Below are 16,610 nucleotides of genomic sequence, written 5' to 3'. Positions count from 1 at the left end.
CAGACGTAGTACATTAAATATGGATGAGCATATGTGAATGTGGGAGTCAGTGAAGAAACAAACAACGTCGTCCCTGAGCAGCAATTCACAATCTGAGCCTCAAAATTTATCTGACTGACAAAAACACAAGCAAGGAAGCTTTCCTGGAAGTGAGGACATGAGGCAGCTTATTTTAGGGATTAAAGAGAGAAGGAGACGAGGGGACAGCAAGGCTTCCTGGCTTGGAAGCGTGGAAGGAGGTTTGAATGTAGGCAGCTCCACAAACCTACTCTAATGAGGTTATTACAGAAAGACCTTCAGCTAAATGTTTATATGAAACGACCCATGCAATTCAATTTTTTTACAAGGTGCGATTGAAAAGTTCCAGGGATAGTTGCATAAAATTCAAAAAGCCAAGGCTGATTAAAATCTAGCCACTCACGATTCAAGGTCATCTTCGTTCCAGAGCCGACATCCTGTCCTGACCGCTCAGTTCAACAATTCACCACAGACCTCACACTTAAATGGACCTGAGCTAGATGTCGTGTGGAGGCTCATCAATGCTGATGAGAGCTGTGTCTGCAGCTACAACCGAGAAGTTTTCAGATCCACAGTTTCTACACCCAAAGGTGAGGAGTCAAGCATCTTTTATTTTGAAATTCGCGCTCTAGTGCACCATCAGTGATGAGACTGACGACTTTACATTAAGTACAAACGAGCACTGAGATGCTATCTTAACGCCTGCACCTCTCAGTTCCTGTGACTTCAGCCACCTCTGGCCCAGTGGTGAAGATCCATCAAGGACCAAAAAAGTGATGTTTTAAGCTCAATCATGTAGCTGTTTTGATTACAGCTCGTTCATTAGTACAGATCAGTAGAGAAGGTGTCTGTCTCCCGAATCCTTAGCCTGTTCCCCAGAAGAGGGGCGTGAAAGCTGAAGGCTCTGCCTCCCATTCATCTTTTAAATATCCTGCAAACCCTCAGTCTGAGAGCAAAGTGTATATAACATATTGTCTGCAATAGACTGCGACCAGTCTGAGCTGTACCCCACCTTTAGCCCTGTGACAGCTGGGATATACTCCAGCTCCACCTTAACTGGATAAGCAGAAGACAATAGATGGCCACAGTCATCTCAATAAAGCTTCATCACGTAAGGTAAGGACCCTAAAACATTAGAGAGAGAAGCCCAGTGAGCAGCATGTGGTGAGCGTAGGGGAGAAAACCTCCAGCATAACCCGGCTCACGAAGCAGCAGCCATCTGCTGCGACTGACTGGAGGGAGGGAAAAGAGGATCACAGAGAAACAACTCACAAACTACCTGAACTAACTCACAACCTCTTTGGATGTGGTAATGGAGCCGGAGAAGTTAATGATGTAAAGAAGGTAATGGGAATGTAAAGAAGGAGTTAAGGAAGGAAATGAGGATGTGAATAAAGTAGCAAGGAGGTAAAAAAAAAAAAGGCAGTGAGGAGCTACAAATAGTAGCAAAGAATTAAAGAAGGTAATGATGAGGTAAAGAAGGTTGTGAGGAGACATATTAGGCAGCACAGAGTTAGAGAGGTAAGAAATAAAGAGGTAAGAAATGTACCGAGGATTTAAAGAAGGCAGTGAGAAGGCAAATAGGTTAGTGAGGTGATAAATAAGACAAAGGAATTAAAGAATAGAGTAAGGATGTAAATAAAGTGACAAGAAAGTGAATAAGGTAGCGAGGAGAGAAGGAAAGGATGAGATAAAGAAGGCAGCGAGGTGCAAAAGAAGGTTGCAAGAAGGTAAATAAAGAGAGAATTAAAGCAGAGGATGCACAGAGCTGTGGTGAATGGATCCGGAGGCTGAGCCGTGTTTGTCAGGATGTGCGGTGACACTCGTCGCAGCGTGAGCTCGACATGTGCCGCTATTAACACATCATTAACACATGCTCGCTCGCCCCTACTCCAGTCCCCTCTCTCCCTTTCACTTCCTGGCTGCCACCTCTTTCGCTTTAGTCGTACAAAATAAAAGCCTTTCCCAACACTCGGTGGTTTGACTCGAGTGTGTGTGGCGTACCTTTACAAATCAACGCTGTGAGCTGCTGCGCGTTCAGCTGCCATCTCCAACTATCTCAGCAGCCGTGTTGGTGTCTCTTCCTCCTCTTAGCTCCTTGGTTTTCCTCTTTAATCCTCTTCTACTTGTGTCCCTCGCTCGTTTTCACTTCCGTGGCCTCTTTTGCTGATAAGCCTGGTCAGGGTTCACAGCGTGATGTAAGTCAGAGTGTGTTTAGGGAGTGGACTCATTGCTCGCGTTATGTACATGTGTTTACAGGAATGTGTGCGTCCTTCTAAAGAAAGCGTCGGTGAGGCAAGCAAACAGTTTTGTGACCTTCAATGAGGGGTAATAAACACTGGAGACAACCCTCACTGATCGTTTATTCACGCTAAAGCCTGAGAGAAGCTCAAGTTTTCCACAGCTCACTATAACAGGCTTACACACACACGTCAGTCAAAACACAACGCCATATAAAGCAGTCATATCGCAGCTGGATATTTACTGTACTTTTATTACACATTTATTGTAGGACACTTGGGATGTATGCAAGCGAACATTTGATATCAGTTTACTCATAGTCAGATTTTTGTCAGGTAGTTATTTTAGGTACAAAAACAAAATGTTTTGTTTGAGTTTTCTTCAGAGAATAATTCATAAGTAGGAGATTATTCCTGGGTTGGAACGCTGAAGGTAAATCAGGGTAAGACACACCCTTAGTTAGTTACAAATCCCACATAAATGTCATATTTTTTCTTACATCTGTATGCTGATTTCTTGTAACAGCATCTTTCTGTTGTCAGTAATTAAAATATTTTTGATCCTATTTCTAATGTCTCTTATAGAATCTCTTCTCTCTGTCCTTGACCCAAGCATCGGAAATTATGGGTGGGTGGGTCATCTTATTTGGTTTATCTACTTTTTGGCTCTGTGAGCGAACTCGTCGGGCCAGGACTCTGCAGTCTATTCACACCTACAGGCCAGTGGACTCTCTTTCAAGGATGAGGATGTAACATCCTGGACAGGGAGGAACGCTGGTTTGAGGGCGGAGTCAAGGAGGTCATTTACGTGAAAAGGGAAAGACCATCTCTGAATCGAGGAGGGGGCCTAAGGGTACATCTGTCACCATCTTACAATGCTGTGATTGCAGCCATTCCCCAACTCTCTGTGAATGGTTCTCAGGGCCATTGATCAGTGGCGTTTGATCAGTGGCCATGACAATTTGCATATTAATGATGAAGGAACTGACCTCTCAGCCCTTTGTTCCTGTGGGCTGGTTTCAGTCATTATGCAAATGTACTGTTTATAAGATTGGAGAAACCTGAGTGACAAAACGTTTCTCCCACTGAAAACGCTACGTCCAGATGAACAGAATCAACTTTTGGGATTTGATTGTAATTATTTGTTTACTACAAAACAATATCAATGAATTAACAAAGAGAAAGCGCATTCTGTCACGTCCCTTGGTTTCAGAGCCAGGGTTTTGAGTTTTGGGGCTCTGGGGTTTCTTTAGTTTGATACTTTTGGTTTTCTTTGGATTAAGGTTATGTGTCTGCATTGTTGGAATTTAGTGTTGTGTTATTTCTTAGTGTTTGCGTGTCATGTTTATTGCCTGATACCTTATATAAGTGCTGTATGCTATAATTTCATGCCTTCTGTTCTGGAGATCCTTGTGTTTATTTAGTAAATTCCCCTTTGTGTTCTTCTATTCTTGACTTTTGTCTTTGTATTTCTGTCTCCCTTGTGTTCTTCGTTCAGTTGTGTCTTGCTTTATTTTGGTAATTGTTGCCATCTGTGTCTTCTGTTCTGATTACTTCCCCCTGCCTCATTTTGTTTATAACCTTATAACCTTACTCCTCAATATCTTCTGTGTTCAGTATTGTATCAGTTCAATGCAATTTTATCTATATAGCACCAAATCATAGCAACGGCTACCTCACGGTCCTAAAATAAAAATACAGGGAAAAGAAAATCGTCTGCATTAGCCATGTGTTCCCACCTCAGTATTCCCAGTGTCCAAGCCTACATAGAGCTTTCTGGTTCTGTATATTTTCATATTTATATTTAAAAATATAAGAGCCGTTTCAGCTTGATTCCTGCCTCCAGTGTGCTGCATGACTCTAAATGTAGAAAAAGCACCAATATTCTGGTTGGACAACTGGACAAACTCTGTATGTCTGCTGTCATGCTGGCTGTATCTATACCTGTCATGTACTGTGTGTGGCAGGCAGCAATGGTGGACCCAAAGTGCAGACTAAACTCAGATGTATTGCTACAGAGTAGAAAAACAGACTTAAACTGGAACTATTAACAAGGCTGAAACAGGCAGCACACACAGCATGGAACCAGGGAGATCGCAACACAGACCAAGGAAAACACAGAGGGAGCAATCAGGGAATGGGAGACAGGAGGGAAACACAGCTGGGACAAATCAGAGCTAATGAGACAAAGTGGACAGGGACTATCAAAATAAGACAGGAAACACACAGACTGAACTCAAGACACGCAAGCTTAACACTCGAGACTGGAGGAATGAAACCGAGACGAGAGTCACAAAACACAAGACACGGCTAGAGGGAGGTAAACATAATTACTGACAGCAAACAACCTAACATAAACCACTCAGAGAACCTAAACTTAGAATATACCTTTAACCCTTCAGACAAAGAAAACTAGAACATAATGAAATAAACAAACTCAAAGAACCAAAAACACAAAACACCGGGTCGACGACCCGGGCACCCTAACAATGATTCTATTAAAAGTCAGCAAAAACATGACAATCAACACAAAGCACCATCCTATAAACATGAAATGAAAGCATCAGATGTGTGTGCTCTTCCTGTGTCACGCTGCCTAAAGGAGAAGAAGTTTTAAACTGGAAGTTTTTTCCACTTTATAGCAAAATAATCACAGATATTTGATTTTGTCTTCTTTTTCTCAACGGTCAAGTGTAGGTGTTGTGAGAAGGAGAGTGGGTGGCATTGGAATTGGCAATCAGCAATGAAACTAACTAATAAGCAGTAATGAATTATTAATCAGTTTGATTATTAATTTTATTGCATTTGTTCCTTCAAGTCAGTTTAATATCATGTTGATAACTGAAGCATGGTCAGAGTCATATGCAGCTGTGTAGGCTTCCTATGCTTTAAGCAGCTCGTGTGTCTCGTTCAGCTCGCACGCTGTCTCCGTGCGAGCTGAACGAGGATGTGTGGAGGTTGGTGGTGAAGGAACTCATTTGAGAGAACAAATTACTAATTTGATCCTTAATTCCTTCTGCTGTCCTCTGCCTGCAGTTTCGGAGTGTGATGTTCTGTGTGAGTGGATTAATATTCAGCAGGTCATATGTATGTCAGTCACTCACTGAGATCCTTGAAGTGCAGGGATGTGAGGATGCTCGCTTCGCTGTGGCCTCGTTTCCTTTTCTTTGTGTCTAACTGTATGTAACCCATTTTCATCCTGTCTGCCTGTGTGTGTGTGTGTGCATGTGTGTGTGTGTGTGCGTGTGTGTGTGTGTGCATGTGTGTGTGTGTGTGCGTGTGTGTGCGTGCGTGCGTGTAGATGCTGACTGACATTTCAGTGTCTCTAATGAGGCTGGAGATCTTCTGGCTCTGCACTTTAAAACTAGCCATGACAGTGAAAAACAGTCCTAATATTCAAACAGGAGAAGAAATGTCTCGGAAAAAAAATCACCTCCAGTTAAAAATATGTCAGCTCAAATAGATCCACAGCATTTGTGCAAAACAGGAAATATCTGCACACTCTTTGGCTCCAAAAATAATTGAATTCATTCAATACTGTTCTTACAAAGCCATGTTTGAATTCAGCAGGACCTTCTTCAGAGAAAAGAAAGATTCTTTTGCAGGAGCAGTCATCAGTTCGACTCTCTCATCTGTCGCCAACAGGTAGAAGGAGAAAGAGACAGCACTGCTTTTCATTATCAAACTCTGAAAGTGCTTCTTTAGTTACAAACAATAGCATAGAGGTTTGTTTTGTTTTTTTAAAAAAAGCCTCCTCGTGGCCCCAAAATTGGAACATCCCTGTGAATTTATGCATAATTACACTTTAACTGCAAACGAGGGCTGAATAGGCACGTGCTCTGTATGAACAAAAATGTACGATAGCCTGCAGATCTCACAGATTCCCAGCAGTAAGCAGCTGTTTACAGGCTGTGAAATCTAAATTTTCCTGTGCCGGAAACAAAAACAAACCCTTAGTGACACTGAAGCTGTTCTAAAAAGCTTTACAAACCTTTATTAAAGTGACCTTTTGACCTGTGTTAGCTGGAACAGGCCCCAAGATCTCTGTAACGCAGATATGGCCGCGCAGGCCTAGAGACCAGTTGGCAACGTCCCAAACAACCATTCAGTGAATGGTTGTTATGTGAAATTAGGCACACCTCTTTGTAGTGCTGCACCAAAACACTTCTTATGATTGTTTTGGCTGCTGGCAGATTTCCAGCATCACCCACAGTCTGCATGGAAAATGTCTGACTTGTCTGAAAACCATTTGGTAACTACTTGCTGATTGGTTGTGAAACTGTGAAGTGTGCCGCAAACCAGAAATGGAGAAACTTAAGTTTAACAAGTAAAAGTTGCAACTTTTAAAATGTTTCGGTAACGCACTACCAGGTGAACATTCACCCTTTCCAGTTTGTGCTGCACTTTTTCAGGTTTCACTTTCACTTGGTGAGTTGTTGGCATTGACAGGGAGTCACAGCAGGCTCAAGGCCTGTGAGACTGAGGCCTCAGAAGTTACATAAATGGACCCAGCCCTCTAAAGCAGGGAACTCCAGGCCTCGAGGGCTGGTGTCATGAAGGTTTTAGATCTCACCCTGGGCCAACACACCTGAATCAAATGATGAGTTCATTACCAGGCCTCTGGAGAACTTCAAGACATGCTGAGGAGGTCATTTAGCCATTTAAATCAGCTGTTGGACCAAGAACACATCTGAAACCTGCAGGACACCAGAACATGAGGCCTGGAGTTCCCCACCCCTGCTCTAAGGCCCAGGGGCTGAACTCCGAGGGTTTCCCAGAAATTCCACTTTAACCTCCTAAGACCTGAACTCTTTCATGGCATGCATTTTTTATTTTTCTTTGCTATATGGGCTGATTGGGACCTGATGAATGTAAAAACAAAGAATTACCAGATTTTTATTTTTACCTAATTTTTGTTTCTGAGAAAAATGAGATCAACATATGAGGACATTCGTTTTAAATTTTGATAGAACAGTGGCAGTATAACGTCCTCGTAAGTCGATATCAGGCCCTTGTAGAGTAAAATTAGGTATTTTGGTCAAGACAACCCAAAATATGATGTTCACATATGTGGACGCCAGGTCGTAGGACGTTAATGCCCCTCATGTCCTGAAAAACTAGCAGTAACGGCTATGAATAGCCATTAACCTGAAAAATAAGGAAAAAGAGCAGACGTTTCTGGTGCAACCTCATCCACCTCCAAGAGGCATGGAGAACAATGTTAGTGTTTCACTATCGTAATTGTGGCCCTCATCAGAGACACCAACAAACGCTGCTGGTTTCTCACAAAAATCGAACCGTTCCAGCTCCGTGTTACTCAGACTTGGAGACTAGATGCTCCTTGACATGAAATAACTTCATGGTGGGCTTTGAAGCATTTCTTATAGGAAATCAGGGTGAGATTTCTCCTGCCATCACTTTTGAGAGGTAAAGGTGCAGTGAGTACTGGCAACTGTACTCTGTTGTCCAGACTTTTCCCTCCCATTTCAAAACAGGCAACAGTGGGACCATTTATGCCAAAACAAGATAATTATATATGTTTTAAGTTCTCTACAGATAAGGTAAAATACAAGGTGGGAGATATCGACCCAAGTTGGTGTGCTGTCACGCGCACGGGAAGAACCACCAATAATGTAAGTGACCCAAGTACATTGATTGGAACATGGGCAAGAAGTGGGTTGTATTATTATTGTGGGCAGAGCACTCCTTTTGGTTCAGGTTCCTCTGGGAAGCGTAGGGACATGTGCGATGGTGCGGCTGGGAGCTCCACTCATACTCATTGGAAATCAGGTAAAAGCCATACCACAATCTAACACACGCACTTTAGCTGCCAGACGTAAGAGACACATTTTGGCAAAAAGAGGGACCCGGGAGACGCATGTTTACAACCCTAGATTCAACTCACCCACCTGGATTGACTCCATAGGGGTGCCCAGGGGAGTTCCAAATGAGTATAAACTAGCAGACCAAGTTGCTTCAGGATTTGAAAGTATATTCCTATGGGTAACTCCAAACAAGAATGTTGATCGTATAAATTATGTTCACTATAATTTGCTGTGACTCTCTAACCTAACCAGAGACGGCATGGAGGGGTTTGCGGAACAGCTGTGTCCGACCTCGCTGATGGGAGTGCAAAATCGAATGGCCCTTGACATGTTGTTGGCGGAGAAAGGGGGCGTGTGCTGCACCTTTATCCCCAATAATACTGCCCCAGATGGCTCAGTAACCCGAGCTCTGGAGGGTCTGAAAACTCTGTCTAGAACCATGCATGAGCACTCAGGTATCAAAAACCCGCTGGAGAGCTGGATGGCATCCGTGTTTGGACGGTGGAAAGGTTTGGCTATGTCAGCAATGTTTTCATTCGCTACACTTTTAGGGATACTGCTCACCTGTGGTTGTTGTATCATTCCCTGTGTCAAAGGATTGTTGGTAAAGATAATGGCTAGGGCTGCGGACCCTGGACCCTGGTGTATGAATGTGTGTGTGAATGGGTGGATGACTGGATATGTAAAGCGCTTTGGGGTCCTTAGGGACTAGTAAAGCGCTATATAAATACAGGCCATTTACCATTTACCATTTGCGGACCCTGGACGGGTGGATTCAATCTACCTGATGAACTTGGAAGCCAGAATGTGGGCCGAGGAGTGATACAACCCGAGGTGTGGTGACATTCCTTTTTGGAATGTCAAAAGAGGGAATGTGGAGATACAGAAATTCTTTTATTGCTGCCATATAATCTGCATCATTATAATTGCACTGATAACATTCTTTACAGCATTATTTCATCTAATAATATTTCTCACAGTATTGATATTGCATTAAAGTTGTTTATTGAAGATGTTCATTTGAGGATCCTTCCACTATGTTAACAGAAGTATTTCATACACATTGCATATTTGTGCTTATTTCGAGTTGATGTTCGGTTCATTAAGGGTCTTAAGCTTCACTGGCGTGACTGTCCAGGTGATACATGCTGAGGGAAACTAGAATATAGAAGGATAACTGCAATGCATGCTTACAATACATATAACACATATAATCTAGGAATGTGTCAGGCCTGCGGCCTTAACTCATTTGGTGTCTCACTATATTTTAGTCTACTTGGCAACAGATGACCAGAGTCAATAATTAGCCCCAGAGACCCTGAGGGCTTGAAGTTTATTACCTTGTATGGAAGGTGTTATAGAAAAGAGAAGTTCTATGTCTGTTTATAGGCATTAAAGATGTACCATTAACTGTGACTAATGTCTGGAACCTATTTTAATCTGTAATTGACGCCATGGGGGGGCGTGTACCCCACTGCTTTATAAGTGTCCACAACATGTATTTTTGTCAGAAGACATAAGCTGATGTTTTCTCCTGTGTGTTAATAAACTCATCGTTTGATTGCACTTCTCTGGGGCCTCCGTGGTTTGTCTCACTGCTCTACATTGATCGATTTCGCAACACTGTGTAGGCTTCCTGTGAGTTTCACAGCGTTTTCTTCTTCTTCTTTTTGCGTCGCCTTCTCCGGCGCAGTGATGTGTCTCAGTGGGGACGACTTATCAGCAACAGACGACTCCACTTGAGATGAAAGCCGTTTTCTCAGGTCTCTCCGCTCTCATCTCAAACACATCATTCATAACTCAGAATCTTTCACTCCACTGGGAGTTGTAGTCTTTAACATCAAAGCTCTGTAGTTCTTCTAGGAAATGGGTTGGAGTTATAGAAGCACTGAATGAGACTCTTCTTCAAAGTGCAGAGCAAGCAGTTAGTCAGCAGACTCAGAGTTAAAGTCGCTGGGCTGCGGGAGCAAGCTCTGCTCGTATTTCCCTCCTCTCACTGGTGTTTTTATGTAGCCTGACTAAATAAATCCATATTCTGCTCCCAGATTTGGGGAGAATTAGAAAACAGCTGTTATTACTGTCATTTTATATCAGCCTGTGAGCTTCAGATAAGTTAATCATCTCATTATCTCAGCTGTTTTCTGATAATTGGAATCAACCAGACAAAAAAAAAAACGTTGTTCTCACAACAAATAGGGAAAATTAGCCCATTATCCCACAATAACAGGATGAAATGAAGTTCTAAAATTATTGCAGCTGCTTTTTTTCAATGCAAATTCAAAATCCCAAACCATAATTAACATTATTGTTCCCTTCTTATCTCATTTAAACTTGCAATAATAATGGCATTAAATTGTATCGGTTCACTAATTAACCCTTTAGTTCTTAGTGTCACCTGGTGTTTTCACATAAGTTCATCAGGGAAAAAAACAGTTTTCTAAAGATACAATTTCCTCATAACAAAGCTAAAGATCCTAAACCCCACCTTTGCTCACGAGTGCTGAATGGTGACCAAAAGAATGAGACTGCAGTTAAAAGCATTGGAAATGAGCATCCTTCCTCATATGGGGAGTAAGTCACAGCAGGATACCTACTGGGCGTGAGGTGTTTGAGGAATGTCCAACTGGGCGGAGAGAACAAGCGGTGGACTCGGGACATGCTGGAGAGATTATACCTCTCGGCTGGCTTGGATTTGCCTCGGAGTCCCGCCAGTAGAGCTGGACATGTTGGAAAGGGATGGGGAGGGAGGTCTGGGCTGCTGTCCCCAAATAAAAAAGTAAAAAATGGATGGATAGATGGATGTTCAGCAGTCTGTAAGCCGTAAAGCACCATCCATCCATCCTTTTCTCCATTTTGTTAACAGTTTATCCAACTCAGAGTCACAGGGTAGACTAACATGTCTACCCTGGCACCTTCACCCACACCCACGACTAATTTACAATTACCAGTTGACCTAAACAAGTTATTTGGACCATGAGAGAAAACTCAGAAACGTCACACAGGCACAAACTCTGGTTTGACCTCAGTAGGACTCAAGCTTTTCGTATTGCATCACGTGTTGGAGAACAAAAGCTCTGCTATGCAGTGTTTCTGATAATGGCCACTTCTCAAATACAGGGAGAGAAAATAAAATCCACTTTCTGTTCATGAGCTGTGTCTGTGTAACCATGGTAACATGCAAGCACATCAGCTTCACCAGCAGCTCTCTGCTGTGCTTATGTCAGTCCTAAATGGGACCGATTCTGCTGCTTTCCAGCTCTGTGTTTTTAGTCCAGGGCTCTTCTCGAGTTGTTCTGCATGATTCACAGTTCAAATTCTCATTCATCTTAAACTGGACCCTTTCAGTTCACCCGATGTCCCTAACAGCTGTTTAAGCTCCTGCCCCTTTAATGGTACCAACTGTAAATAAAGGGCAGGTGAGGATTGAGGACAGGTGTTGCAGTCAATCTGACCACAAACTGTGGCTAAAACGGCTGCAATGCAGTTCCTGTCACACCCAGCAGAGAGCACAGCATTCAGGAAGAAAAGAGAAAAACAAGCAAGCACCAATTAACCTAACAGCATGTCTGTCTGAGAACATACAAACTCAAAAGCCACCAACTGACCAACAAGTCTGAACCCAGAACCCTTCTGCAGTAAGGACACACAACTGAACCCTACACCCTGCGGCTCTGCATTGGTTAATACAACAAAACATGAAAATAGTATTCAGGCCATCCCGAACAAAGGAAAACCTTTCATTTTGACAGATTTTAAGAAATGCAGTGTTCCTGTTCATGTATGAGAATAGTTCGTAGTGACCTGGGGGCGTTTGGACCTCTGACAAACTGACAGCTACACTGTCTCATCAGATTTCACAGCGTGAATCAGTTAATTAATAGCCGAGAGCAGAACAGTTTCTGTTAAAGCTGCACTGAACGCAAACATTCAGAGCGATGTGTTTCTGCATCCAGCCAGCAGGGAAGAGGTCAGAGGTCGCTGCACGCCGGGGAGCATGAATGTTTGCTAGCTCCCGCGCTGTGACGCTGAGCAGCTCTGACAGCAGCTGTCGCTCTGGATCTGTAGCTACTGATGACATCATGGAAGACAGGACGGCCTTTTGGATGATGTCATAAGAGGGCCATCGCTGTGGAGACAGCCAACGTGAATCTACCTACTCAAACACCGCCTCTCCAACAGGTTAAAGGAAGTAGCAGCTACTCTCCACAGGATGATGACCATGAATGATGACTAAGAGCTCTGATCGGGTAACAGCTCCTCATCCTCCCAGAAGCAAAAATTGTAAAATCTAAAACCAGAAGAAGAAACATCCATGAAATCAGCTGATTGTTTGCAGTGATCAGCTGGAGTTGGATCAGATCGGCTGAGTCAGACTGCAGAGACGCTGCTGCTGCTGAAACTCACAGCCACCTCACTGTTTCCAGAAAACACAGCTGATTATTCTGAAACAGAAACCAGCAGAGCTCAGACCTATCAATCAAAACCATCAGCTCAGACTCCAGGAAAAAGGTAGGAGCCGTGCAGAGATTAGACGGATCCCAACACTGAAGTGACAGGGACTCTGGAGAGTGCTGCTCATCTGGCAGACGCTTTGATTCAGAGACGTCTGAAAACGTGTTTGTTTTTCCTCCTTTATTAGTTTCACTGACAAAAAATGTTCAAAGAGCCACAAATACCCGACGACAGCAGCAGTGCAGCATGCACAAGTCATCACTAGCAAGGCAAAGCTGTTGCATGATAGGTTAAAGACTTCTGGGAGTCATTGCCTGCAAAGGATTCGCTATTTATAATTATGTTCATTTGATCAATTACATTTACGCTCATATAAAAATGTTCACAGCTCCTCAGTGGTCTCAAATTAAAGCTGAGACTCTGAAGTGTGCAGGAATTTCCAAACCTTTACTAACCTGATGTAACATGTTGTCCTTACATTGTCAATCACACTTAATTTTTACTAAAAAAAAAGAATAGTTAGTAGCATGTGCACTTATAGACCTATAGAGGCACGCTGCTGTTAAAACTGATGCACTGGTAATTTGAAGAAGACCCGTTCTGATCACTTACAGCTCTATATTTTTATTCTGAGACTCCACTAGAGTAGCTCAAAAAAACACCCATCCTTATTTATGTTATGCTGACTTTCACAGACTGATCCAAACATAACAGAAGTGCTGGGAGCGCTGCAGATGACCTTAGAGGGAAGGGCAGCCAAATTTAAATCAAGTACGGCTTTTTGCTTTTTACAGGCACGGTAGCTGAACTTTTTGGCCACACCTCATACTGTGTGCTGAATTATATTCGGCATTGCTGATGGTATTTTAGTGGCATCCAAGTATAATAAATCTAGCAAAATGTATTCTATCTACATCGTGATATAAATTTCGTGAGAATTTAGCTGCTGTGTTCAACACTTGAGTCGAGTAGACTTTAGCCGATTACAGGTCTCTTGGCTGTTAACCTCCCCCGGATGGCTGGGAGCCTTTTTAATGGTGAAAAATCCAGCACCTAAAGGTTGTCTCTAAACAGTGGCAACAACTGCCCAACACTGAAAAACGTGGCAACGAAAGGATGATGGACCAAGTAGCAACCTCCAGGGAAGTGACTGCAGTTCCTCTGATGGCCACTTCAATTAATCCAGTCAGATTCCTACATTAAAGCAATAAAGAGCATTTTAATGCTTTTTAATTAAAACCTAAAATGCTTTTTAATGGTCCAAGAAGAAAAATGGCTCTACAGATACTTTCTCACTCATAATAGCTGTGCTGTTATATTTTTAATGTATTTCAGCCATGTGAATTCTGGTAAGGATTAAAAATAGGAGCATGGCTGCTTTGAGGTTTGCTGACACATGAACCTGTTGATCATGTTCATGATGTTGGCGTGCTTTGGAGCCATTTGAATGTAACTACCTGACAAACAATACCATTGGCGCCATCAGGCATAATCTTGTAGGTACAGATTTTTTAACACTGTTTTGAAAATTCAGTCTTTGCAATAGTTAACAGCAGATCTTGGATCTTAGGATTTTTTTCTTTGGCTAATGTGTTTGATCTGCGCTGTGTCTGAATCATCTCATGCTGTGATCCAAACACATTTGCAGAAGGATAATTGCTGTTAAACTCATTTTCAAGTTAACATTTTGGGTGCTTAATCAGCAGTCTGGAGATGTTGGGTTTTGTTTATTTTTTCTGTAAACAAGCAAACAAGAAGCTGGCAAGTGACTAAAAGCAAACAAAAACATCTTTTAATTATTTTGCTTTTCTGTAAAACAAACAAGTCAGAGTTTGTAACGCAGCGAAGTCTCGGGACGGATTCAGCCAATCGGATACGAAGCCGGGAACATAGAAATCAGATTTGTGAAGAAGACGACAATGACTGACAACAGACTGAGTGGACAGTCACTGATGAACAGCTATCGTGATACTAAGTGCAGGAATCCTGGTGGGCTACACTTTTATTAGGGCTACATATTGTACAATGAGGTTTTATGAACATGTGACTCATCATGTGACTTTTACTTGGCTGCCATTTTTGACGTGTCCTAATCATAGTGACAATGTAAGATCAAGTGAATAAAGCCCCAGTTACACAAGCTCAGAGACTGGCCAGTGACCATCTGGCAGCCACCTGTCGCTAAGGGAAAATGTGTATTCCCCCAATCAGCTGGCAGAAACCTCTGTGGTCATAGTTTGAATAGAAATGATGGACATGTCCACAAACACTGTCCAGCTACCCTCTGAGCTGTAGTGAGCTGTGAAAAGTGAAACACAAACTGGACACAGAGACCGTTTCCTTCAAGGTAAAAGTTTTGCCTTATGAAACATGTTGGCTGTCGGCTTTTAATTTGAAGGTGAATCCTCGCCATTTCCACTTCGGGTTACACTTTTTCTTACTCCCACTCTGGTACTTGTTAAGTACTTTCAGACAAACATGGAAAAACAACAGGCAACCAAAGCAATCACTAGGAGATTTTTGGCTTCTTTGCAACTTCTTTCACCGAGCAACCTCCAGGAACCACTGCCAACCATTTGGTGAATACCCATTTTTTGCTAGCAACCAGTGGTTGTATCCACATCCAATATGGCAAACAACTTTTAAGTAATGTACACATGACATCACATGAGAAATCTCAACGGTTGTTGTGTTACAATGTTGTGTTTAGCTGGCTTATTAATCTGTTGTTTATCCATTAGCAGATAGATGGATGCATCTTGCTAACTGAGCTTTGCTAACATTAGCGGATAACCTCACTACTCTCCACCCTTGTTTCGAGTCGTGGTTCTAAACAGATGATGTTCAAAACCACAGTGTCTGCATTCATGTTGTATACATTCTGAACAAGTATGGCAATAATATTCTCAGCATGCTGTTCTTCAGCTGGAAAGCTAAGCTGCTAACTTTACAGTAGCACTGGTAGGGATGGGTATCGAAACCCGGTTCTTGTTGAAAACCGGTTCCCACTCTTTCAATTCCTTGGAATAGTTTGCCATTTTTTGCAAACGATTCCCTTATCGATTCCAGTCGCCCCGAATGACGTCACCACGTTGCGGAGCGTCATTTACCTGGCAGGAAACACGGCGCCTAAGCGGCTCAAACGCTAAAAAGTTTGGTCATACTTTACGAGAACGGATGACAACAGGGAAACTTGCAATATTTGCAAAGTAGATATTTCATTTAAGGGAGGAAACACTACGAATATGCAAAAGCATTTGCTCACAAAACACACGATGACCTTAAATGAATGTTGTGTTTTTAATTCCGCTCCGGACTCGTGAATCTCAACCCAGCAGCAGCGGTAACGTTTGCACGTCCTCTCCCGTTAATGCGGCAGGTAAATAATCAACTAACAGTGCATATTATGTTAGCGCGATCTGCCTTATTACAAAACCTGCCATTACTGTGCATTTAGGTGACCATGATGAGACAGACAGAGTCTGGCTCAGATGCTGGCAGTTCTCGCTGCAGTCTACCAGTAGCGTCTCCTTTCAGGCCAGGATAGACGAATGTCACCGAGCAGTGACTAAGTTTGTGGTCAAAGGCTTGCACCCATTTGCCACAGCAGATGCCCCCGATTTTCAGTAAGTGAATGTGTTTAATTGTAGGCAGGGACATTACTGGATATTCTTGTGTAATTGCTACAGAATAATTTATGTTATACTTTGTTATTGCTACAAAAGAATATTTATTTTATTATTTTACATTTACAATTTTTTCCTGGGGACCCTGTGACACCCCATGGAAGAGCCGTAGGCTGGATCTCTTAAGATCTCACTGTTGGGTTTGTAAGGCCATGTTACTCCTAAATTTCTATCTTGTTCAAAGAGAAGATATAAAACAAGGTTCTAAGCTATTCGACCTTAGTGTTCTCCTTTTTAAAAAGAATCGATAAGAGAATCGAATCGTTAAACAGAATCGAAAATGGAATCGGAATCGTGAAAATCTTATCAATACCCATCCCTAAGCACTGGGCTGCAGTATGCAATACATCAAACCCCTGCACTGACTCACTGGTGTTTCCAGATTTCTG

The 16,610-nt window shown here is 42.6% G+C and overlaps 1 protein-coding gene across 7 annotated transcripts in view; it reads right to left on the bottom strand.

Annotated features, from left to right (window-relative positions):
• magixa (MAGI family member, X-linked a) overlaps positions 1 to 16,610 on the bottom strand; it is a 61,106-nt gene that overhangs the window by 37,677 nt on the left and 6,819 nt on the right. The window contains exon 1 of one of the 7 annotated variants that reach the window (XM_040022671.1): positions 2,023 to 3,044. The exons of the other annotated variants lie outside the window; for them this stretch is intronic. The gene's annotated coding sequence lies outside the window, so the exon portion shown is untranslated. Of the gene's footprint in view, positions 1 to 2,022; positions 3,045 to 16,610 lie in introns of those variants that run through there. 7 annotated transcript variants of the gene reach the window in all.

The sequence above is a fragment of the Simochromis diagramma genome, unplaced genomic scaffold, assembly GCF_900408965.1.
Source record: "Simochromis diagramma unplaced genomic scaffold, fSimDia1.1 OVJJ01000308.1, whole genome shotgun sequence".
Classification (NCBI taxonomy): Eukaryota; Metazoa; Chordata; class Actinopteri; order Cichliformes; family Cichlidae; genus Simochromis; species Simochromis diagramma.
The sequence above is the reverse complement of the archived record's forward strand: the minus strand, read 5'-3'. Positions and strand labels throughout refer to the sequence as shown.